Here is a 25,203-nt window from a genome sequence, read left to right as displayed (position 1 = left end):
AACCCTAGGAACCAGTGTACATTACATACTTGAGAATTATCCCACCTTAGGTGAAAGCTGTGAGGTAAATAAATGCACATATTGGTAGTTGGAGGTCTGTCCAGTCCTGGAAGATGTTGGCAGGACAGTGGGTCTTTTACAAAGACTTTTTTTGCCAATACTCAAGACGTGTGGATGTCTCTGTTCTTTTCACCTGTTGTTTTGTTTAATCCCCAATTGGGTGTACTGCAATAGAATTCTAAGGTTAACCACCTTGAGTTAGCATTGGACTCCACAGTTAAAGGCTCAGACACCCACAAGACTATACTTTAGATACCGCCCACAACTTTGCGGGTCCTCATACCACCCACACTACTGACTGTCTGTACAATCGAGGGCTCCCTTAACTTCCTCAGTTTCAGTAGTTCACTAGAATGACTCATAGAACTCAGGAAAGTGCTATACTCCTGAATACATTTTATTATAAGGGATACACATAGAGTGATATCTGATAAGGAACTTCCATGCCCTCTCCCAGTGAGTCAGGGCTTGACACCCTCCCAGTACATCAATGTATACCCCACTGAACTTCAGTGTCCAGAGTTTTTATCAGGGTTTCATTACATAGACGTGATTGTTTGAATCACAGGCCATGTGATTGGATTTAATCTCTAGTCCTCATGCCTTCTCTGAAGGTTTGGAAGTCAGCTGATATCAAATGACTCAACATCTTCAAATCCTCTAATCACACGGTTGGTCTTCCTGGGATGGCCAACCCCATCCGGAGGCATCTTGCTAGCATACGCTATCTAGGGCCCATAATGAGTCACCTCATTAGCATTAACTATCAGGGCTCACTACAAATGAAAAAGAGCTCCATCACTCTGGGGGTTCCAAGGATTTAGTTTCCCTCCCAGGAACAAGGGACAAAGAGTAGATTAATTTTTTTTTATACCACACTTCTCCTTCTGGACACAGTTGAATCTCCTTCTGGACACAGTTGAATCTCCTTTGATCTAGATCTGGGGGGAGAGTTGGAGTTATATACTACTACTAAATTCTCATGTTTAGCAGGCATCAATTTAATTTATTTTTCATACTAAGAATCCTCTCTTCCCACTACCTGATCCTCTGAAAAACTGGAGCACATTAAAACTATGTCCCCAGAATACATTTCTTTCTTTCAGGACCTCATAAACGTACAAAATCCAAATGAATATAGAAATATGAAAGAGTAATAGTACCCTTGGAGAAGAAGATTGATCTCCTTGTGTTTTGGGTCAACAAAGATCCTGGGTCACAGAATCACAAGGTAACTAGTGGGAGAAGCACAAATGTCATGCTTTTCTTTATCCTGATGAATTGGCTTTATTTTTCGTATAAATTTTCTCAGAGATTTTAATGATAGCCTTAGTTTTAAGGTATGGTGCAAATTTTTCCACTGTAGAAAGAAGTTGGGGGAAGCTGAATAAGAACATGCAAACAAAGCATTATTTCAAAACATAACTCCAACAATTATTATGGACAATTTAAAACGGCATTCTTAAAAAACCTTACCACATCTAATCATGTATCATTCTAGTTTTTGTATCTTTTAATTATTAACAAGCTCAGACTTGCCTTTTACTGGGAAAGTGATACAGCAAAGTTGGCTCATATAGCATCTTCACACAGACACTCTCCTCAGGCAGAACTTTGCTGTTGAGCTCAGATAAACCAAATGTATACTCAAGTAATGTGCAGCCTTCCTCCCCCAAACATGAAGGTTGTACTGGAAAAGAGGCATTTCATTCTCACATGTCTTCTTTCTTTATTTTTCCTTTGTTTTCCTCTATATCTATATAGCAATATCTGAAGTCATGCATAAAATATAACCACATACCAATCCTACATCAACCTAATATTCTCCTTCCACAATCTGACTATTCCCTGTAACTTTCCTTAGTGTTAGCTAACAACTGGTATCATATTCTGTTCAGACTAACCCTCTGTAACGTCACCAATCTACATCCCAGGAGGATGAATTTGGAGCTATGCATTAAATATTTCATCAGGGTATGTAAAGTGTGATCCATTGGATTTAAAGGTGAACAATCATCTCAGCTATCACACTCTAATGTGAAATGTCTGTATTTTAGTTTCAAAAGACCATCAGGGAAAATATTATGCACAAAAATAATTTAAACAACATCTGCTCCAGTCACTGTTATAATTATCTCAGAGGCAACTGAAAGGATAATCACTTTTGTCATGTGAGAATACAGTATTCTGTTCTAACTGGGTTAAGTACATGCCATGGCAGAACACAGAGGAAAGGCATAATAGGAAAACATGAATAGAAGATAGTTCAGCTATGATCCTTACAGCCTTATTTCATGAAAATTACAAAATTAATCCACAGAGAAACTTTCTCTGACTAGTCATGATTATGTCAACTAAGCATTAGTCTTTGAGTCAATTCCCTGAGCTGCCATTCATTAAAGTCTTTCTGCTTTAATTTTCTCAACTCATAATAATACTCTTCCCAAGAACATAGGCTCTGTAAGGTAGGTACCTGCCTTTTATCCTCTATTTTAGGCAAAGCACTTAGCTTACTAGCAGTACATACTTGACCCTTAATCAACAGACATTGAATCACTCACTCATTCATTTAACAAACATTTAGTCTGATCTAGGCATGAGAGAAAGGTAGATTATACATCATGAGGGCTAGCACCACTTTAGTGAGAGAGAACAGGTCAAAGAAAGAAATATAAGGTAAGCAATTAGAATAGCCTCTTATAATGGAATTATGTCCTAAATGCCATTAGAACACTGAGAAAGGAGCCATTAATTCTGCCCCAAAGAGTTAGAAAACTCTTGTGTATACAAAGGATTTATATTAGTCTGTTTTCATATTGCTATAAAGATAGTACCTGAGACTAGGTAATTTATAAACAAAAGATGTTTAATTGACTCAGTTCCACTTGGCTGAAGAGGCCTCAGGAAACTTACATTCATGGCGGAAGGTGAAGGGGAAACAATGCACGTTTTACATGGTGGCAGAAGAGAGAGAGTGAGGCCAAAATTGCCAAACACTTTTAAACCATCAGGTCTCAGAAGAATTCACACACTATCATGAGAACAGCATGGGGGAAACTGCCCCAATAATCCAATCACCTCATACTAGGACCATTTCTTGACATGTGGGGATTCCAATTCAAGGTGAGATTTGGGTGGAGACACAGAGCCAAAAACTATATCAGAATATGACATAAACTTGATCCTAAAGAATAACTGAAATTTACCAGATGAAGAAGAATGAGAAGGATACAACAGACAGAAGAAACAACATACTCAATAACTCTGAATAATATAAGAGTTTCTAAGGCTCATACACTACCTGATGTTTATTTCACAGGGTAGTAATGCTGGGGAAGAATAACAGGAGAGCATTCAGGTGAGCCAACTCAAGACCAAATCATAAAGGGCTTTGTATCTAACATACACACTTTCATCTTATAGGTAATTGGAAGCCATAGAATGCTTTTAACAAGATCAATATTGTAGGATTAACAGAGGACTTTTACATTTAATGGTTTTGTTAGAAAGTAGCTAAAGAAGGAGACTAGTTAGAAAATTCTGGCATTATTTTGTCAATATATGATGGGATATGTGCTAAGGCAACAGTAGAAATAGAAAATATATACAAATTTGAAAGATAATTAAAGGGGAGTATAGTTGGGGTTTAATGATTTTAGATTATTTTCAACTATGTGACACACACTATTCTAGACTCAGGATAAAACAGAGAAGAAAATTGACAAAATTGTCATTCTCTGATCTTGCAGAGCTCATAATCTAAAGGATAAAAAGATATGGTGAGTTATGTGAGATTCTCTTAGCTCCATTCTTCAGGGCCTACTCATCCAAACCCAGCTTCTCAGAATATTGGCTGCTGAGGGCCTACTTCAGCAGGCCCTCACTGTGAATTGCCTTTATCCAAGGTTAAGGCTTATCCCAGGGAAGGTCTATAACCTATGTCTAGCTGATGAAAGCATGTAAAAGTCCAGCATTACCCCTTTAGTTCAATTTGGGACAAAGCCAAAGTTTCAGAGCCACTATAAAACTGGCTGTGGCCGCCACTGCAACATTACAGATCTATGTATCTCTTTACCCAATCCTACCTTTCTAACTCCCCTACACATGTATCTCTCAGAAGCAATCACCAATAAACATCTGCACACAATCCTTCAGCTAAAAGTATATTTTCAGGGAACTCAGTTGAAGATAGTCAGTGCCAGGAGTGGTCTTAGAAAGCAGACTCTTTTGGAAAATTGATCACTTGTCAGAACATGGCAATGAGAATCCCATTGCTAGAGATAGATGCAGTATGGATAGTCCTTGGCCTACTGTAATGGTGCAATTAACAAAACTATCACCAGTGGTAATATGTGACAAGACACAGGTGGAAGGGGTCACACTAACTGATGAAATTGGCACTTGAGAGGTATGAAAGACACACTCACTGGGTGAGTGGGATAGGGTGACTTGCTGAGTACCACTGATTCATCAGAGAGAAATAAAGAGAGGCTCAATATGATTAATAATCAATTCAAGACTTATTGTAAAAGTCAGGGTGCCTTGTAAGTTGCATTTAAAGTTCCTCATTTTCTAAAGCCAGAGGCAAAACAAAGCTGAAGACCAGGTGCTGGACTTAAGTGTTGCAGAGCTTCAGTGAAGGGAGGATCCTCAGCCCTGGTAGAATTTTTACTTCAAGGCCAGGACCCTATTCTGGAAACAGTAAGACATTAAAACTTGGAAAATCTATGAGAGTGCAGTGGCAAATCCCCCGAAACCAATAGGCCTGAAGTAGAAGCCACTCACCTCTCTTAGCAGACTGTAGCTCCTCCTTACTAAAGATTATAAAGAAGCTTCATATGAGGCAGGTGACATAATACAATGCTCCTTTTCTCAGCATCTACCATCCTGGCTGAGAATGAATATCTAATTGTCAAACCCTGGCACAGATGTGCTGCGCCTGATAAGGGAGGAAAGGAGCTATAGGAATTTGACTAATCTGCACTGCCAAGGGCTAGATGGTATACATGGACTGGACCCTGCTGGGGGTGGGGCAATACTAGATCCCAAGGGTACTTGATACTGTATGTGGACCTGGTTCCCAGGGGTGCCTGATAATGCACAAGGAACTGGTCCCTGAGTGTTCTAGATACTGAAGGGAGAGTTTATCTGAAGAGCACATTCTCATGGTACAGAATTTAACACTCTGGTGAGGACCTCAAGAGAAAGTGCAAATGTGCTGCAAAAGTGACACTTAGAAGCTTGGAAAAAGTGATTGACACAGCTAATAGAGTAGAAATGTGAGAACTACTATGTGACAGTTCATGGAGCAAAGGCTCCCATGGCTCAGAAAAATGGTCATGCTAGATTAGAAAACCCAGCAGATACTTATGTTCCTCTGAAGGACCTGGAGGACACGCCATGTAACAAAATAGACAAAGAACATCCTGGTGAAAGGGGCACTAGCCTCACTGAGAAGCTGAGTGTGGTTGTTATTAACAGGCCAGCACTCATGGTAGGAGATGCTGTTGCAGGACTGGGCTACTTCATAGCAATGAGGGTGATGGGACCCGGAATAATGGAAGCTACATGGTATCACTGAACAGTCAGTAAACAAGGTGAGTCAATTATCACAATTAACAGCAAAGTCAGAGTGGTAATCAGGGGCCCTGATACACAAATAACTTTTGGGATGGTTTATAGAATATTGGTGCCAGAGGCAAGATTAGGAATTCAACAAAAATTTGCTTGATTTATACCATCAAAAAAATCCAGAGTCGATGATTATGAGACTAAAGGTAATTACCCTAGTAAAGAGTCATGATCCCTTGCCCAGCTTTTAGACATGGCCAGTTCTCAGAGAAATCCTGAACTCACTGACCAAAGGAAACATTAGTTTCCTATGATAAAAGAACACTGCAGCAAGACCACAACAAGCATAAGAAGTGTTTAATTCCCCCAATTTTTTTTTTTTTTTTTTTTTTTTTTACCACCAAACGGTCCTACAGCTATTTATTCAGCAAACCATATGCTAGGAAAAGTAAAATACCTGGACTTTTCAGGGACTTTTGAACAGAGGCTAAATGAACACTGATTTCTGGAGATGCAAAATGCTACCAGAGCTCCCTTTTAGAGTAGGGGACAAATGGAGGTTAGTGGTAAATGGAGTTCTAAGCAGTAGTTAATGAGTTTTTCATAGTGTGTCCACAGGATCCATGGACAACACCTGATGATCATAACCTGGGTTCCTATGTATATTGGAATGCTTTCTCATTAGCAGAACTATAACATTGGTTCACAGGTCTGTGGTATGAGGGTTATTTCAGTAGTGAAATAACTCAAAAGTGAAAGCCTCTGTATCCCTCCCCCAGGAAAGAGAGTAAATTTAAAAACTACTAGTTGGTATGTGGGGAATGGCAAAGCTTAATGGCACTCTCAAAACCTTGAAGGCAGGAGTACTGGTCAATATGGAAGCTATAGAAGCAATTTCAAAGAAAACATGGGAATAAAGGACTGACTGAGTGGGTTCAAGCAAGAGATCTGCTATGACAGCAAGCCGAAAAGTGGCTTTGAATGTGGATTGTAAGGGAAAGAAAAGAAAAAGATCAAAGTCACTAGCTTGTTTGATTAAATGTGTGTTAGTATCATTAATCAAGATCAAAAATCGATATGGAAAGCCATTAGGCATTGGAAATTTGAAAGGGGAAAATAATGGTTTACTTTGGAGCCTGTTTGGTTTGAGTATAGAATTGCCTAAGCTAGGCAAGCCAGAATCAGGGGTCGCAGATCTAAGAACAGGGATGGAATCTCAAGAGCTAAGATGGTCATAAGAGAGACTAGGACTTTCCCCTAGTAACCAGAGGGGTTCTGGGGATTTCAGGTTTGATTTGCCATGAAAACGGGGCTGGCTTACAGTGCTAGGGAGCTAGGACTGAGAAAAATAGTCTCGATACCTTGGGACAAGCATATTTGGTGGGGGTAGGGGAAGAGTTCCAAAAGGGCCAACGCAAAGGAGAAGAAATAGAGCAAACTGTGCTGGAGAATAAGATAAGCTCAAGGTGAATGGGAAAGCAAAGCTGTGACAATTGCATTCCTGATATTGGCCCTCAGGAACGCTTCTGGGTAGACCACAGGAAGGATGGAATGCTCATAAAGGCAGAGACTTGGGAAAATACAATCATTTCATGGTATGCAATCAAATATTATTATCTTCATCTCCTAACAGCTTTTCATTCTGCTATTCTTATTAATTTTGGTCTGTTAGAACCCCAACTCCAAAAGCCCTTAGTTTTTTTCATCAGTGTGGTAAACACCTACCTTTTTCTTGGGGCAGATACGAGATTGGGGTCAGGACTAGGAGCAGAGATAAAACAGGATCCAAATCCATAGCTGCCGTGGTGACTGTCTCTCACCCATGGTGTCTGGGGCTAACAGAGAATTTAGAATCTGAGCAGATCTATGGACTATAATGAGTTCCATATTGGATATAATGAGTTTAAATACCTGGCCAAGTGGAAGTGTAGGTTTAAAACTCAAGATGTTTTCAACAGAAGTAAAAATTACTAGTACCTGAATATTTTGTATTTTGCTTCTCTTCCCTTCAAATGGGGAATGATTTTTTTTCACACTTGCCCAGATTCTCCTTTCCATACAGGAGTTCGTAATGAGTGAAGCCCAGAGAACACCACATAAAATGAGGAAGTGAAGTTAATGTACATCATAATGAGCTTGAAGAGTAAAACAGAAAAATAAGGTGGGCTAAATGTTGAGAAATGGTTTTGAGAATTTGGAGTCCAAAATGGAAAAGGGAATGTTTCAGGGAGAAACTGCTGTCTGCTTCAGTATCCTCAAAGTAGCAAAAGTAGAGGCAACATTTTAGTTGTGTATGGAGAATTTTCTCATTTTATGCACTTCATTGAGAGGCAATTTAAAGACCGAAGAACTTTAATTACTTTAGGGCTAATGGCTGTTGTTTTTTAAATTGCAACATCTTTACTAAACAGGTCTACATAGTCTTTATTTTTATTATTTTTTAAATTTTTGCGGGTACATAGTACGTGTATATATTTGTGTGTTACAGGAGATATTTTGATACAGACGTGCAATGCATAATGATCACATCAGGCTAAATGAGGTATCCATCACCTCAAGTATTTATCCTTTGTGTTACAAACAATTGAACTATACTCTTTTAGTTATTTTTAAATGTACAATCACATTATTATTTTACTTTAGTCACTGTTGTTCTAGCAAATTCTAAGTCTTATTCATTCATTTAATGTTTTGCTACCCATTAACCATTCTCTATTCCCACCCAATCCTCACACACCAAATATTCTTCCCAGCCTCTGGTAATCATTCTTCTATTCTACAACTCTATGAGTTAATTGTTTTAATTTTTAGCCTCCATAGATGAGTCAGAACATGTGCTATTTTTTTCTGTGCCTAGATTATTTCCCTTAACATAATGACTTCCATTTCCATCCATGTTGTTGCATATAACAGCATCTCACTTTTTTTACGGCTGAGTAAAATTCCATTGAGAGAATTTACCCCATTTTCTTTATACATTCATCCATAGGTTGCTTCCAAATCATACTTATTGTGAATAGGCTGCAATAAACATGGAAGTGCAGATATCTCTTTGATATACTGATTTCCTTTCTTGTGGGTATATACCTATCAGTGGGATTGTTGGGTCTTATAGTAGCTATATTTTTAATTTATTGAGGAACCTCCAAACTGTTCTCCATAGTGGTTATAGTCATCTACATTCCCATCAACAGTGTACAAGGATTCCCTTTTCTCCGTATCTTTGGCAGCATTTGTTATTGCCTGATTTTTTGATAAAAGCCATTTTAACTGGGGTGAGATGATATCTCATTGTAGTTTTGATATTCATCTCTCTGATGATCAATGATGATGCACACATTTTCATATACCTGTTTGCCACGTTTATGTTGTCTTTTGAGAAATGTCTGTTTAAATCTTTTGCCCATTTTTGATTGAATTATTAACTTTTTTCCTATAGAGTTGTTGCTTATATATTCTGTTTATAAATCCTTTGTCAGATAGATAGTTTTCAAATATTTTCTGCCATTCTGTGAGTTGTCCCTTCACTTTGTTGATTTCTTCCTTTGCTGAGCAGAAAGTTTTAACTTGATTTGATCCTATTTACTCATGTTTTCTTTGGTTGGTTCCCTGTGTTTATAGGGTATTACTGAAGAAAATGTTGCCCAGTCCAATGTTCTGAAGATTTTCCCCAATGTTTTCTTTTAGTGGTTTCATCATTTGAAGTCTTAGATTTAAGTTTTTAATCCATTTTGATTTTTGTGTATGATGGGAGACAGGGTTCTAGTTTCATTCTTTTGCATATAAATATCCAGTTTTCCTAGAACAATTTATTGCAGAGACTGTCCTTTCCACAGTGTATGTTCTTGGAATCTTTGTCAAAAATGAGTTCACTGTAGATGTATGGATTTGTCTCTGGTTTCTCTATTCTGTTCCATTGATCTATTCTGTTTTTATGCCAGCACCATGCCATTCTGGTTATTATAACTTTGTACTATAATTTAAAGTCAGGTAATGTGATGCTTCCAGTTTTGTTCTTTTTGCTTAGGATAGCTTTGTCTATTTTGAGGTCTTTTGTGGTTCTATATCAGTTTTAGGATTTTTTTTCTACTTCTGTGAAAAATGTAATTGGTATTTTGATAGGGATTGCATTGAATCTATAAATCGCTTTGGGTAGTATGAACATTTTAACAATATTGACTCTTCCAATGCATGAACATGGAATATCTTTCCACTTTTTTTGTGTCCTCTTTAATTTCTTGCATTCATGTTTTATAGTTTTCATTGTAGAGATTTTTCACTTCTTTGGTTAATTCCTACGTATTTTATTTGTAGTTATTGTAAGTGGGATTACTTTCTTGATTTTTTCAGATTTGTTTGTTTTTAACATATAGAAATGCTACTGATTTTTATATGTTGATTTTTGTATCCTGCAACTTTACTGAATTTTTTTATCAGTTCTAATTGTTTTTTGGTTAGGTCATCAGGTTTTTCCAAACGTAAGATCATATTATCAGCAAAGATAATTTGACCTCTTTCTTTACAATTTGGATGTTCTTAATTTCTTTCTCTTGTCTGAGTGCTCTACCTAGGACTTCCAGCACTATGTTGAATAACAGTGTTGAAAGTAGGCATCCTTGTCATGTTCCAGATCTTAGACAAAAAAGGCTTTATGATTTTTCCCATTCAGTATGATACTACCTATGGGTCTGTCTGTCATATATGGCTTTTATTATGTTGAGATATATTCATCTATCCCCAGTTTTTTGAGGGCTTTTATCATGAAGGGATGTGGAATTTTATCAAATGCTTTTTGGCATCAATTAAAAAGATCATATGGTTTTTGTCCTTCACACCATTGATATGATGTATACATTAATTGATTTGCATATATTGAACCATCCTTGCATCCCTGGAATAAATTCCATTTGGTCATGATGACTGATCTTTTAAATGTGTTGTTGAATTCTGTTTGCCAGTATTTTGTTGAGGATTTTTGCATCAATATTCATCAGTGATATTGGCCTAGAGTTTTCTGTTTATTGCTGCGCCTTTGTCTGGTTTTGGTATCCAGGTAATACTGGCCTCATATAATGAGTTTCCCCCTCCTCTATTTTTCAGAATGGTTTGAATAGGATTGGTATTAGTTCTCTCAATATTTGGTAGAATTCAGCAGTGAAGCACTCAGGTCCTGGGCTTTTCTGTGATAGAAGACTTTTCATTACAGCTTTGAGCTCACTACTTGTTATTGGTCTGTACATGTTTTAGATTTCTTCATGTTTCAATCTGGGTAGGTTGTGTTTGTCTAGGAATTTCTCCATTTTTTCTAGATGTTCTAATTTATTGGCATATAGTTGCTCATAGTAGCCACTAATAATCCTTTGAATTTCTGTAGTACCAGTTGTAATGTCTCCATGTTCATCTCTGATTTTGTCTAGATGAGTCTTCTCTCTTTTTTTCTTAGTCTGTCTACAGGTTTGTCAATTTTGTTTATCTTTCTGAAAAACATTTTATTGATCTTTTGTATTGTTTTATTCATTTCAAATTAAGTTATCTCTGCTCTGATATTTATTATTTCTTTTCTTCTACTATATTTGGGTTTGGTTTGCTCTTGCTTTTCTAGCTATTTAAGATGCATTGTTAGGTTGTTCACTTGAAGTTTTTCTTCGTTTTTGATATAGGTACTTATAACTCTAAATTTCCCTCTTAGTCCTTTTTTGGCTGTATTCCACAGGTTTTGATATGCTGTGTTTCCATTATCATTTGTTTCAATAAATTTTTTCAATTTGTTCTTTATTTTTTCATTGACCTACTGGTTATTCAGGAGCATATTGTTTAACATCCATGTGTTTGTATAGTTTCCAAAATTCCTCTTGTTATTGATTTCTAGTTTTATTCCATTGTGGTCAGAGAAGACGCTTCATATTACTTCACTATTTTTAAATGTTTGAAGACTTGTTTTGTGACTTAACATAAGATTTATCCTTGATAATGATCCATGTGCTGAGGAAAAGAATTTGTAACCTGCAGCCATTGGATGAAATGTTCACATGTTCAATAAATATCTGTTAGGTCCATTTGGTCTATATTGCAGATTAAGTCTATTGTTTCTTTGCTGATTTTATGTCTGGGAGATCTGTCCAATGCTGAAAGTAGGGTGTTGAAGTCTACAGCTAGTATTGTATTGGGCCCTATCTCTCTCTTTAGCTCTAATAATATTTGCTTTATATATCTGTGCTCCAGTGTTGGGTGCATATATATTTACTATTATACCCTCTTGCTGAATTGACCCCTTTATTATTGTATACTAGCTTACTTTATCTCTTCTTATAGTTTTTGTCTTAAAATCTATTTTGTCTGATATAAGTACAGTGACTCCTGCTCTTTTTTGATCTCCACTGGCATGGAATATCTTTTCCATCCCTTTGTTTTCAGTTTGTGTTTCTTTATAGATGAAGAGTTTCTCATAGGCAACAGATCATTGAGTCTTGTTTTTCTTTTTTTTTAATCCATTCAGCCAGTCTATGTCTTTTGATTGGAGGGTTTAGTCCATTTACATTTATATTCAATGTTATTACTGATAAGTAAGGACTTACTCCAGTCATTTTGTTTTTTGTTTTCTGGTGTTTTGAAGTCTTCTCTTCCTTCTTTCCTTCCCTCCTGTCTTCCTTTTAGTGAAGATGCTTTTCTCTTGTGGTAGGATTTAATTTCTTACTGTTTTTTTTTGTGTGTATCAAATGTAAATTTTTTTATTTAGGTTACCATGAAGCTTGCAAACACTATCACAACCCATTATTTTAAGCTGATAACAACTTAACACTGTTTACATAAACAAATAAAAAGAAAACCAACAAAAAGTCTACACCCTAACTTCATCCCCACACTTTTTAACATTTTGTTTCTATTTATGTCGTATTGTACTCTCTATGTCTTGAAAGGTTGTTGTAGTTTACATAGTCTTTATTTCAAGATTGTTTGTATGACAACCTTGTACTAGGTGTTATTCATGTGATTTTACTGTCCAATTTATATTCATGTTATCACCAAAGATTACTGCTTTTTTGTTATGAAAAGGGGTGGGAGAAATGGAACTGAACATAATTCATGATGATGAATTTATGCCAGCTAAGTACAAATGAGATCACAATGCCCTAAACAAATAAGTGGTTCCCAGCAGTTTGAAAACAGAAAACTCGTTGAGAAAATGAGTTGCCATAGCTACCACAGTAGTAGAGCAACATGCAATTTAAAGGGCTCTTGTCTTAGCAGTCCTCACTAAATTCAACTCTTGAGTAAGAATATAATAATTTCATCAAGACAATATAATCTACAGTGTTAAATTAATGATGCTAAATTTTAAAATATAGTATTTTTAAGGAGTTTATAATTTAGAAATTTGTCTTTTTTAAGACATTGATTCACATTTGAACATGTTTAAGTGATGTTTTTATTAAAATAATTTATGTTAATATGGGAAGAGAAAGAATTTTGCTTCTAAAAGTGATCCTCGTTTTATTAAGTTTGAGAAACAATTGGAATACAACTAGCCATAACGCAAGGAACGATAAAAAAAAAATGTGCTCTCAGACACGCATAGGCCACAGAGGGAAACTGGCAAAAAGCAGAAAAGATGCCAGAGCAGTTCTAGAGAGAAGTAAAATGTTTAGGAACTATCAATCAAACCCACAGAAATTTTTCTCATAGCCAGCTTTTTAAATTTCAGATAATTATATCTCAGAGTTTTAATTTAATAATACCCATTTATGTTTATGACATTTTTCATCATGTCACAAATTTATATGGCAGTTACAAATGATTTTGTGTTTTGTCTGAGCAACCACTGCATTAACTAAATGTGAGAAGCATCTTGGTTCTCCTGGCAACTGTAGTTTAAAATAATGTAGTCATATTCTAAACAATGTGCTGAAAAGTGACATAATAAGGTATTATAATGTTGTTATAACAACTGGAACATTTTGACTTAGACATTATGGATCCATAATCTTAAATTATATCTAAGCAAAGAACACTGTATCAATAAGTAAGCAATCCTTATTCAGTTATTTCTACTCATTCCTGAATGCAATTTGCCTTCCTTTAACTCTCAATTTATCACTTATCCCATGTGAATTTTTGAGTAATTACAATATTCAAGTTTTTAGTCTGGAGGGAATTACAATAGGATTTTGTCCCTGTTCATCCTGACTTTTGTCTTGTCACTATGGCTTCACCTATTCAAACTAAGCTCCAGCCAAATTGAAATTTTTCCATACTTCGAGCAGGGCATAATCTTTCTAATGTTAAACATCTCTCTCAAATGTTCACACCATGAGTCCAACCAATTCAGCAGCTTTTCCCCCAGACATCTTCCCACTTAGATAGAGATGCCAGATTCAGCTAATAAAAATACAAGATATCCAGTTAAATTTGAGTAACAGATAAGCCTTTTTACCATAAATATAGCTTATATATTGTGAAGGACACACTTCTTATACTAAAAATTATTTGTTGTTTATCTGAAATTCAGATTTTACTAGATGTCTATATTGCATCTGAAAATCCTGAGGCTGGAAGGACTCTTGATGCTACAGCTTTTAATTTCTCTTAATGCATATCCTCTCCCACTGGCATGGCTAAAAAAAGTGAGGCTTCTATATAGAAAAGTGAGAAAATGGCAACTTTTGGTGTGGCATCAATGTCTTTCTCCTTGCTGATACCCTGGCCCTCTTTCCAAACTAATTTTACAGCCTACACTTCCATGTTAGTTAATATAGTTTCTTTTTCTAGATCCCTAACCTTCTAACCCACTCTTAGACTGTGTTGCATGAGAACCAACTTTTGAAAAGTCTGCAGCCCTATATTAGCTCATCTGAGTAGCCCAGAAAATCTTAGTTTCAGAAACTAGATTAAAGTGACCCTAGGTTGCTTGCAGACCTGAAAGCTGCAGAGGCAAATAAAAATCCTCTTTAATAAAAGAGAACACCACATTTGGTAGAGTATTAGTGCTACTGGCTCATATTTTTAATTATCTTTTATGCACAGGAAAAGCTTGCTTTTCCCCATCCATTCAAGTTTGGGAGTAGCCATGTGACTTGTCTAGGCAATGAAGTATTTGAAACTGGTACACAATTTTCCTGTTTCTCTTCCTAGCCATATATAGGGCCAAGAAAGATAAAATAGGGGAGAAAAATAACTTTCAAAGGGAATATCCAGAGACCACAGAGAATAGTGGACTGGGGAAGACTTCCCAGGTAACAAAATTGTCTAAATAAAAAATTATCCAAATAGGGACCTGTTGAAATGTATTTTCCAGATGACGTCAGTATTACTATGACTCAGTTACTTCTGCGGGTCTCCCACTCTTTTTCTTTCAAAATGAGAGTGTTTTCTGTAATGATACAATCCCCATTTCACCACTGTATATTGGTTTGGAGCAGAAGGTAACTTTATATTTTTAGTTCATTGATCTCTGGATCAATAGATCCACATCTAGATTTGATGTAAATATTACTATCCATCACACCCTAATGGAGAGACTACCATACATTACCAAAAAATACTGGATTTTCAGCTCAATGATATGTTTGGAGAGGATTTCAAGTTAGTGACTTTGAGTTAAGAGTGTGTGTATTTGACATGCAGAAAAGAGACTGAACCTAACATCTAGTAACCAGAAGAGTACTCTGCAGTAGACATTAGTGCTACTCTCCACCAGTTTTCCTCCCCTTCTAGGCCCATGGAACAATTGCATTTGCCTGTCCCCTTGCTTTAGCTAATAAAATGAGAATAGAAGTGATATGTGTATTTGCAGGTAGAAGTATTTATAATACAATTTTACAATTTTTCCCCTATCTTGGCAATTGTGGAAGCAACTGTTAATATGAAGCTATCATAAGATTAGAGCAAACTGAATCATTAAATCAACATGTGAAATATAGCAACACTGGAGCATTATCTGGTCCCCCTTGCATGTTAACCTACTGATATTGAGGTTGTTAACACAGCATAACAAAGGTAATCTGATACTTTAACATAGGCCAAAAAGTATTTCTATGTTTTCAATACACTGTGCAGCACATATTCAAAAATAATTCATACAAGAAAAGACATCGTAAACAAAATCCAGTGGAAACAACAGACAATATAAACAGATCTATGGAATCTCCAGAGATTATATTAACAAACACATATTTTAACTATGCTTATTAACTTTTTATTATTAACTCTACCTTAGTTCAATAGTGATTCAGAAACATCCATTTTAGAGCTTTAATCCTATCACATTTTTTGAGAGCTGCTTTATTGCTCAGTATATAATAAAATTTGTTTAATGTTCTATGTATGTTTGAAAGAAATGCATATTCTACAACTGTTGGGCATAGTGTTTTACATATGTTAATTAAGTCAATTTTGTCATAATTCAAAAAATATTCTGCATATTCTTGACTTTTTTCTCTTGTTCTATCACTAATGAGATAGAACAAATTGGAAATATAGTGATAAAATCTCCCAGTGTGATTTTAGCTTTGTCTATCTCCTCTCATGGTTCTGTTAATTCTTTCTTTTCTGTATTATAATTTTATTGCCTTTGTTTGAAATTGGAATTAAATTGAAAATTATATTGATTTCCTTGTTAATTAAATGTTTTGTCATACCAATTGTCCTTTTCTCCAAAGAAATATTAAATAAAGTAGACTTTAAGGCAAAAAGTAATATACTAGTAAATAACATGATGCAAAGAAGAAATCACAATGGATATTACAAAATATTTTAAATTAAATACACTTCAAAATACAACATAGAAAAACTTTTAGAATAAGGCCTAAGGTACATTTAGTGGGGAATTTATATTTTTAAATTATTAGAAAGTGAGAAATGTTAAATATCTGTGATCAATAAGTTGGAAAAAGAATAACACTTAAATATGCATAATGTAAAAGGAAAGTAATACAAAATATAAAGTATTCCCTTCCAGTTACTTATTTCCTGGTATTATAGTTTCCTTTCAGTACAGCTTGTGATCAATAGTTGACTCATTGTGTGTTTTATTCATAAATATCTTCATTTAATAATAATGATGATAATAATTGAGAAATTATATGCCAGATACTGTATAAAAGTTTGACATGCAATATTTCATTTAATCCTCTGAATAATTCTATGAAGAACGAACTATAGTTTTTCCCATTCTACAAATAAGAAAACTGAAACTTAAACAAAAATTGTGTAATTTGCCCGAGGTCAAACCAGGCATTCTGACTCCAGAGCCAGCACTCTCAACCAGAACACTACATACAGGGCTCCCACTGTCTCTTACACACACACTCATGCATACACACACAAAGCACAGTCAAGAAACAACCCACTCTTCCACTCCTCAGATTTCCTAGAGGCTGGCCTGTAGAGAGAACTGTCAAAATATAGATGTTTTGTCTGTAAGAACCATATAGCTATGCCACATATGAGATAAATGCCAAACTTTTTGGACTTCTAAAATATATAAATATTTTTGTATATCTCTAACTCTTTCAATTGTAGAGTCAAAAGAATTGCTAGTAATTTTCTACTCCCACAAATGCAGAAAATTCCTTTCACTGTGTCCCTGATAAACATACTCCTTGTCTGACTAGCTCTAAAAACACAAGCTCCTTCCTCAACAGACCATTTTGAAATGCTATTTCTTATAGTTCCCTCTAGCCCAACTCCACTCATGTTACTTTCTTATATTCTCTCATATTTAGTAGGAGGAGGTGTATTGCAAAACGATACACCTATGGCAGTAAATCCACATAAAATCCCATTTCCCTTGCAAAGTAATACTTTTTATGGCACATATTTCTGTTCTGGTTACAATAGTAATGCTTGTTCACTGAAGAGAACTGGGGAGATCCAAAAAGAATAAAAGGGGAAATGTAGATTACTTTCAAAATCATCACTATAAGGTAGTGTCAACATGTTGACTTATATGGTTTCTGTAACCTAGAATGGGATAAATATGAATGAAAAGGCATAAGAGAAAAACTTTCAGTGGCCAATGAAACATTATTGCTAATTAGTGACCACAGGTACAAAAATATATTAAATTGTTTTAATTAACAATTCATTCATAGCTTTGAGTATTGTGGATCTCAAGAACCACCCTTCAGTCTGCTTGTTTCTCTTTGAAGAGTGGCTAACCAAAGTTTATTTTCCACTTGTCCATAAACCACTTAGGATACAGGTCAACTGGCTTGTTTTATATTTATTAGTTATCTTACCAATATTTTCTCTCTCCAAGGGTATTTCCTACATTAAATAATCAACCTTGACAATGTATTAGAGTAGAACAAATATATGGTGGATAGAGCCAATTTCACTTGACTTTGAGTCTTCCTAACAATGCAATGACAGGTATAAATTAAGCATTTAGAAGGTGCATTGCATTAGTCAGTAAAATCATCCATCTAGAGCTTCTCCAGTGACTTACTGTTAAAAATTAATCTTTGAAGATTAAGCATTTTTTTCTATCTCTTAGTACAATGCTTTTAAGATATAGTTTCTAAATATAAATATATGTATCTTTTGCTGCTAGACCTATTTCAAAGGGGCTTTACTTCTTAACCTGAAGATGAGTTTAGTCCATAGGGGATACTTGTTGGGTAACTGTTCTGTGCCTAACATTATGCAGCAGCAACACAGGGGGAATCAAAGGCTGTGGTTATGTTTGCACTTCAAGGGTCCTTATAGAAAGTGTACACATGTTCGGCCGGGTGCGGTGGCTCATACCTGTAATCCTAGCACTTTGGGAGGCCGAGGCAGGCGGATCACGAGGTCAGGAGATCCAGACCATCCTGGCTAACATGGTGAAACCCCGTCTCTACTAAAAATACAAAAAAATTAGCCGGGCGTGATGGTGGGCGCCTGTGGTCCCAGCTACTCAGGAGGCTGAGGCAGGAGAATGGCGGGAACCCGGGAGGCGGAGCTTGCAGTGAGCCGAAATCACGCCATTGCACTCCAGCCTGGGCGACAGAGCGAGACTCCGTCTCAAAAAAAAAAAAAAAAAGAAAAAGAAAAAAAAGAAAATGTACACATATTCTTTCAGCTATATCTTATAAGAAGCTGCTTATATATAGTTTTGTCAAGATAAAAAAATATGAGCAATATATGCATTCTGATTTTCTTTCAGCCAGGCTGACATCTCATATGCTATGCACACTGATGAATAGATAAATATGTATAGGAACATTCCAAGGGTATTCTTAAACATTTCCCTGGACCCTTCTCTCTGTTTCTAACCTGTTCTTAATCTTACTCCATCCCATTTGACCCTAAACTCTTGAAAGCATGTGTTTGATCCCACCTCTGGCAATTTAGACTTGGTGTCTGTAATTGGTCTCACTGAAGTTAGCTTTACAGCTCTTCCTTAGAGATTTTGACTGTCTCCTGGGCAGATTGCCTGAGATAGTATAGCCCATCCTAATCCTAGCTTTTCATAACTTGGCTAATACCCCAGCCAAACTGGCCCTGGGACTGTAATGGAACACTGCATCTCTTTTAGAAATCATGACTATTGCACAGTATTCATTTCTCCTGCTCGTTTTTGTGTTCCATATAGACAAATAAGAGCCTCTGCTTAGAAAAACACCATGAAAATAGTGCATAATAACTTTATGTACTTTTTTAAGTAAAAAGCTCGTTGGAAAAGTAAAATTTGGAGTTTATTTGGTTATTGAAAACAGAGTTCATAAACAGCAACTGAGAGTACAGCACTCCTGTTTCATGTTGCATTGCAGTTGTTTTATGGTACTGTGCAAAGTCTTACCTTTTCCAAACAAAGAAAATCACCAGGGATCTCTGCACTTAGTACCAACTAAACAGCATATTCAGTTCCATTATTACTGAAGAAAAGTGAGCCCACTGCTTTTGACAGGGAGCTGGCCCCTTTCTAAGGCCATATGAGCATGTTGTGCAGCCACCTGTTATAAGAGCTGGTAAATTGGCTAGCAATTATTAACCAGCCTTTCTCCATCAAAGTGCTAAGAATAAGATGGTAATTATGAACAGAAAAGTTAAGAAACAGATTATCAGATCTGTTATCAACCACAGACAATGTCATCATACAAAAAATGACATTCAAAAACCATTTCTGTCCTCTCTTTGCATTAATAGGTCTTAGGTTTAAGGACCTCCAGCTTATTTTCCATAAAACATTTATACCTATGTTGACATTCACTATAGCCTGTAAAGATAGAACAGTTGATCTTGTATATCCACTTAAAAATGAGTACACAGAGGCACAAGAAGTGTTCAACATCTTACTCATCATCAGAATTAAGGAGGCCTGAAAGGAGAAGAAGCAGACTGGCCCAATGGGAACTGCCATAGTTTTGACACCAGCAAGATGTAGATTTAACACGTGCTTTGATGTGAACATATTGTGTGACATTGGTCATGTAACCCAAACTCACTAAACCACAGTTTTATCAGTAGCATGAGATTTTTAAAAACTGTATCATAACATTGTTGAAAATATTGAATAAAATACCACTGTTCGCACAAAATAAGTTATAAATAAATGGTAACTATTCCTATTGAACTTCTTTTGACGAAAATTGCTTAGAGTCAACCCTAGAAACATCAGTCAGTAGATATGAGTATTGAAGTAGAAAGAAGATACTTTAACCAGTCAAGGTGAACAATTACATCCAGGAAGTTTAATGCCCCTGGGGCTGGGAATCATTGAGTATAATTTGGGAGTGGAGGTCAAAGTGATTTGTTAAGGGCAGATGCAAAGAAGAGTGCTACATAAAAATGTCTGCAGAAATGATTTTGTGGCTGGCAATGTAACTGAGGATACTTCTCTGGAAAAAAGACCAGCTTCTTCTACAAATGCTGTTATTGACTCAAAATCATCTGGTTTTGTGGAATTTAAAGATGATTATATGATCAAAGGGATTATCTGCTTCGTGCCGAGTGGTTCACATCAATAAATTTATTTAATTTTACCACAACTCTGTGAGGCATTACGTCTTTTATACAGATAAGGAAAGTGAAGCTTATAGGGATTAAATGTCCTCTTTATGGTTTTATGGCTCATTCAAGTCAGAGACAAGGAAACCCAGGTCTATCTAACTTGAAAACTCAACTTTTTTCCATCCTATCATATTTCCTCCCCCAAGAATGAGAAACTCACCAACCAAAAACACATCTATATTCTGGGAATTTGTTTTGGTTTGGTTTTTTGAGACAGGGTTTTACTCTGTTGCCTAGGTTGGAGTGTAGTAGTACAATCATGGCTCACTGCAGCCTCAACCTTCTGGGCTCAGGCAATCCTCCTGCCTCAGCCTCCTGAGTATCTAGGACTACAGGTGTATGCCAGCATTCCCGGATAATTTTTTGAACTTTTTGTAGAGACGGGGTCTTGTTATATTGCCCAGGGTGGTCACAAATCCCTGGGCTCAAGAGATCCTCTTGCCTTGGCCTCCCAAAGTGTTGGGATTACAGGTGTGAGCCACTGTGCCCAGCCTACATTCTGTTTAAGAAGGAAACAAGATAATTAAAAAATTAATGTGTTTCTTCAGGGAATAATTCATGCACACACACACACACACACACACACACACACATTCAGATATCATAGTATTTACTTACCATACTCCTAAAGAACAGGAGAAGACGGAAAATAAGCTTTTAAACTATAAGAAAACAGACGATGGGGCTAAGCTTTCAGACATTTATTTATTGTAACTCTGTTGTCATCTTATGATGATAAAGGGGGCAGCTAATATGTTTCCCATCTAGATGTTTCTAACTGCTGTGGAGTTATGTTTCCTAAATATTTTTATCATAAGACATTTTACAATAACATCATCTATCATGAAATTATGAACTCTATGAACTATTCATAATATGTATTCCTATTTTCTTTTTCCAGAACAAGTTCAAGGAAATTCAGATTTAGATTTTCTCTGAGGAAAAAAAGTGAGAAATAGATTATGCTGTTTTCTGCATCTCCCTATGAAATTCTTTGCTTCCATTGAAAGAGTTGTAATTCATCATGTAAAAAGTATTTATTGAGCAGCTACTCTTTTCAAGTCACTACACTAACCACTACTTGGAAATAGGGGGAAAAAAGAAGGGGGAAAATGATGGGTTCTTCGTCTTTAATAAATATATAATCCGATTTAAAACCCAACACAAAGGAATCATCATGACTGTTAAAGCCATGCCAGAAATAGATTACTTTTCTATCCACCAGTGTTTCTGATCCCCTGTCCTGACTTTCCTTCCTCCACTAAGACTAATAATACCTACTACCATATAATGTGACATAATGCCTCTATAGGACAGTGCAAAACTTCTGGACAACCTACTCCCTTCCTGATGTTTAGGTATTTTTCAGAGGGGCAATTTTCAAAAAACACTAATGTCTTCTTTACAGTTTTTTCCAGGCTTTTGTGAGCACTTACTATTCTCCAGGTATTTCTCTAGGAAATTTCACATCCACTATCATACTTATTTTCATAGTGTCTTGATATTAATATAATAACCTCCATTTCACAAATGAAGAAATGAATAATCAGATATATGAAATAAGTTGCCCAAGATCATGCCACCAGCTCATGCTAAAACCAAGATGTAAATATAGGGCTTCAAAAGACATTCTAAGTTCAGTACTTTTTTCACTGCACCACTTTGTACTTAAGGACAGATAGTTGGCCTTGTGTCCCCAGCTGGGTCCTCCAGGAAGCCCAATACAAGATGGAGATTAGTGACCATGAAAATTACTAGGGAACACTCTCAGAATCGACACAATTAGTAGTAGGGAAGGAGGCTGGGGGAGATGAATAGTGATGCATTCACAACGAGACCTCAGACAACAAGAACTGGCACATTGACACAGTTTTGGATGTGTGCTACCTCAGAAGGAGGGTTTAAATCTGTATAAAGTGGCTCTGTTTAGTGAGATAATTCCCAGAGAAGACTAACGGTTGAGAGGTGTCAACTGGCTTCCCAGCAGCTGGAGGAAAATCCTTTAGTCTTAAATAGGGATTTGGGTGGCAAAGAAAAACATTCACATATTAGAGCTTTTTGCATCTGACTCTCAAGCTAATTCTTGGGTCTCTTTCAATTAATTCATCAGACCATTCACCATGGATTTTTCAAAAGCATGCTCAATTAGAGTCTTGGGAATGCAGCAATATTATAATGTGAATTTTTAGTCTTTATCTAAGTATTCATCACAATGTCCAAGTCCATAAGCTTCCCTCTTAATCAAGGAAGATATACTAGGGATGCCTTGGGTTAGCAGATCCTGGTGTATCTGAAAAAGACCATCATATTGGATTTCTCACTTTTTGCTTGAAGGCTCTATTTTTTGCAAAAGTTACTTAATATATAAGCAAATCAAACTGAAATTCTGCTATAAACAGTTAAGGCAAAAACCTTTGTATACAGGTTCTCACATTTCATGCAACATTTTGTATTTGTCCACCATTTTAAGATTGCATTACTCCTTCTGATATACAATCTCCAATCACCAAGTAGGAGCTGAATATTGTATTTGATGAAATTCCTGACAATCAATGCTAACCACAACAAAGATCCTAATCTTTTAGTAGATACAGAATGAAGATTCCTCCTTCCAATCTATTTCATTATTGTTTAACCGTTATTAGACCCTTATCAAAACTAGTTTAGTAGTCTCCCATGGGAAGTATTCTGACATTTTAAAGCACTACTCCTTTTTAGTTATTTGGGTGCAAATAAAGGTTGTTTTAATTAAGTGATTTTTTTGAGTAGAGGTAATCTATAAAGAGCTCAGCATTTTTTCCAACTTTCCCTAAATTCTCTAAATATGAAATGTTTCAAGTATATTATCTTGGACTCAAATGAATGAAGCTGAGTAAAAACCAGATAGCTTCAAGAAATATTTATAATCCTATTGTCCACTACAAATTGCACAAATTGCCCTTCATTGTCTCAACAATCTCTTTAAATAGTCACAGTGAAATCTTTGTCTGTACTTGAACGTTTACAATGCATTTATTCATTCCAAAAGTCAGAAATCCTGATTTTTATTCTGTTGATTTTCATATCATCAAAGACTGCTATATAAGAGTAGTCTCGAAAGTGATGTGTACACAACAAATGTGTGTGTACGTACAGAGTAATGCTGGAAATATAAAAAGAAAGTATCAAGACTTTCTTTTGAAAATAATATGTAGTATATTTAGTATTAGTAACAGCACCTCCTCACTCAGTCCAGATAACAGACTGGAGAGTGGTAGAGCCAGAGATGGAGGGTTGACCGTGGTGCTCTCATATGTTCCACAGCAAGTGCTCAGACAGGTGTATTTAGAGATCTTGCCTAGTTTAAACAAAACTAACCCTTGCACAATAGATGAGTGCTTTAAAAAGATAACTATTGGGTACAGGGCTTAATACCTAGGTGATAAATAATCTGTACAACAAACCCCAGTGACATGAGTTTACTTATGTAACAAACCTTCACATGTACATCTGAATCTAAAATAAAAGTTAAAAAGAGACCAAGTGCCCGAAAAAAAGATTCTTGCAAAGAAACAGTTGATTAAAGTAAATGCTAATATTGCAAACTTTTCTAACATGAAACTCATCTTGACAATTTTTTGCAATCTTTAAAATCATGCATCTTAATCTAGTAATTTGTAAATATCCACTCACCATAATGATACATTTTTAAATACATCTTTTGAGATTCCTTGCTTATCATCAAAGCACAGAAATCTACATACCACTGAAAAACATATTTTTGCTGTGGCCAAAATGACCAAAACAACAAAAATAAATTAATATTGGCAATCAACATTCATTCTTCTGCTAGCAAATACTATTTGAAAATGCAGAGAAGCTTTGTTAAAGATTTTAAAAAACAGGTATTGGAACAAGTTACACAGTATGGGAGGTTTGTTATACAGTTGGTCAAGGCACAACGTTTCTACCATGCTAACATTATAGTATTTACTAGATTCTTTTAATGATAAAATATACATACAACTATAATTTGTGAGTCATTAAAGAACAGATGTCCTGCAGAAGATATGTTCTCAAAAGTAAACGACTTATTTTTATATCACTGTAATTTACGGAACAAAAAAGTGCTGCATAAATTAACCCCTAGTATAGTATATTATTTGTCTAGAATTCTGGGAATAGGTCGCAGAAATAGTCAAACATATGCAATTCAATCACTGCATCATTTGTAGAACAATGCAAGCCATTGCAAAAATGAATTGAAGCAAAATAACATAAAGTGCTACGGTGTGTCATTCATCAGATCAAGCTTATTTTTTAATGACACCTTCAAATAAAAATGTATCTTTATAATAGATGTAATGAAATGTGGAAGGACTATGAAAATCTTTTGTTCCAAAGAGAGGTTTCCTTGTTGACATGTGGCACAGCAAATATAAGACTTGCCGATAGTTGGCAAGATGGCCGAATAGGAACAGCTCTGGTCTGCAGCTCCCAGCGAGATCAACGCAGAAGGCGGGTGCATTCTGCATTTCTAACTGAGGTACCTAGCTTATCTCATTGGGCCTGGTTACACAGTGGGTGCAGCCGAAGCAGGGT

Source organism: Hylobates moloch, unplaced genomic scaffold, assembly GCF_009828535.3.
Source record: "Hylobates moloch isolate HMO894 unplaced genomic scaffold, HMol_V3 SCAFFOLD_2, whole genome shotgun sequence".
Lineage (NCBI taxonomy): Eukaryota > Metazoa > Chordata > Mammalia > Primates > Hylobatidae > Hylobates > Hylobates moloch.
The sequence above is the reverse complement of the archived record's forward strand: the minus strand, read 5'-3'. Positions refer to the sequence as shown.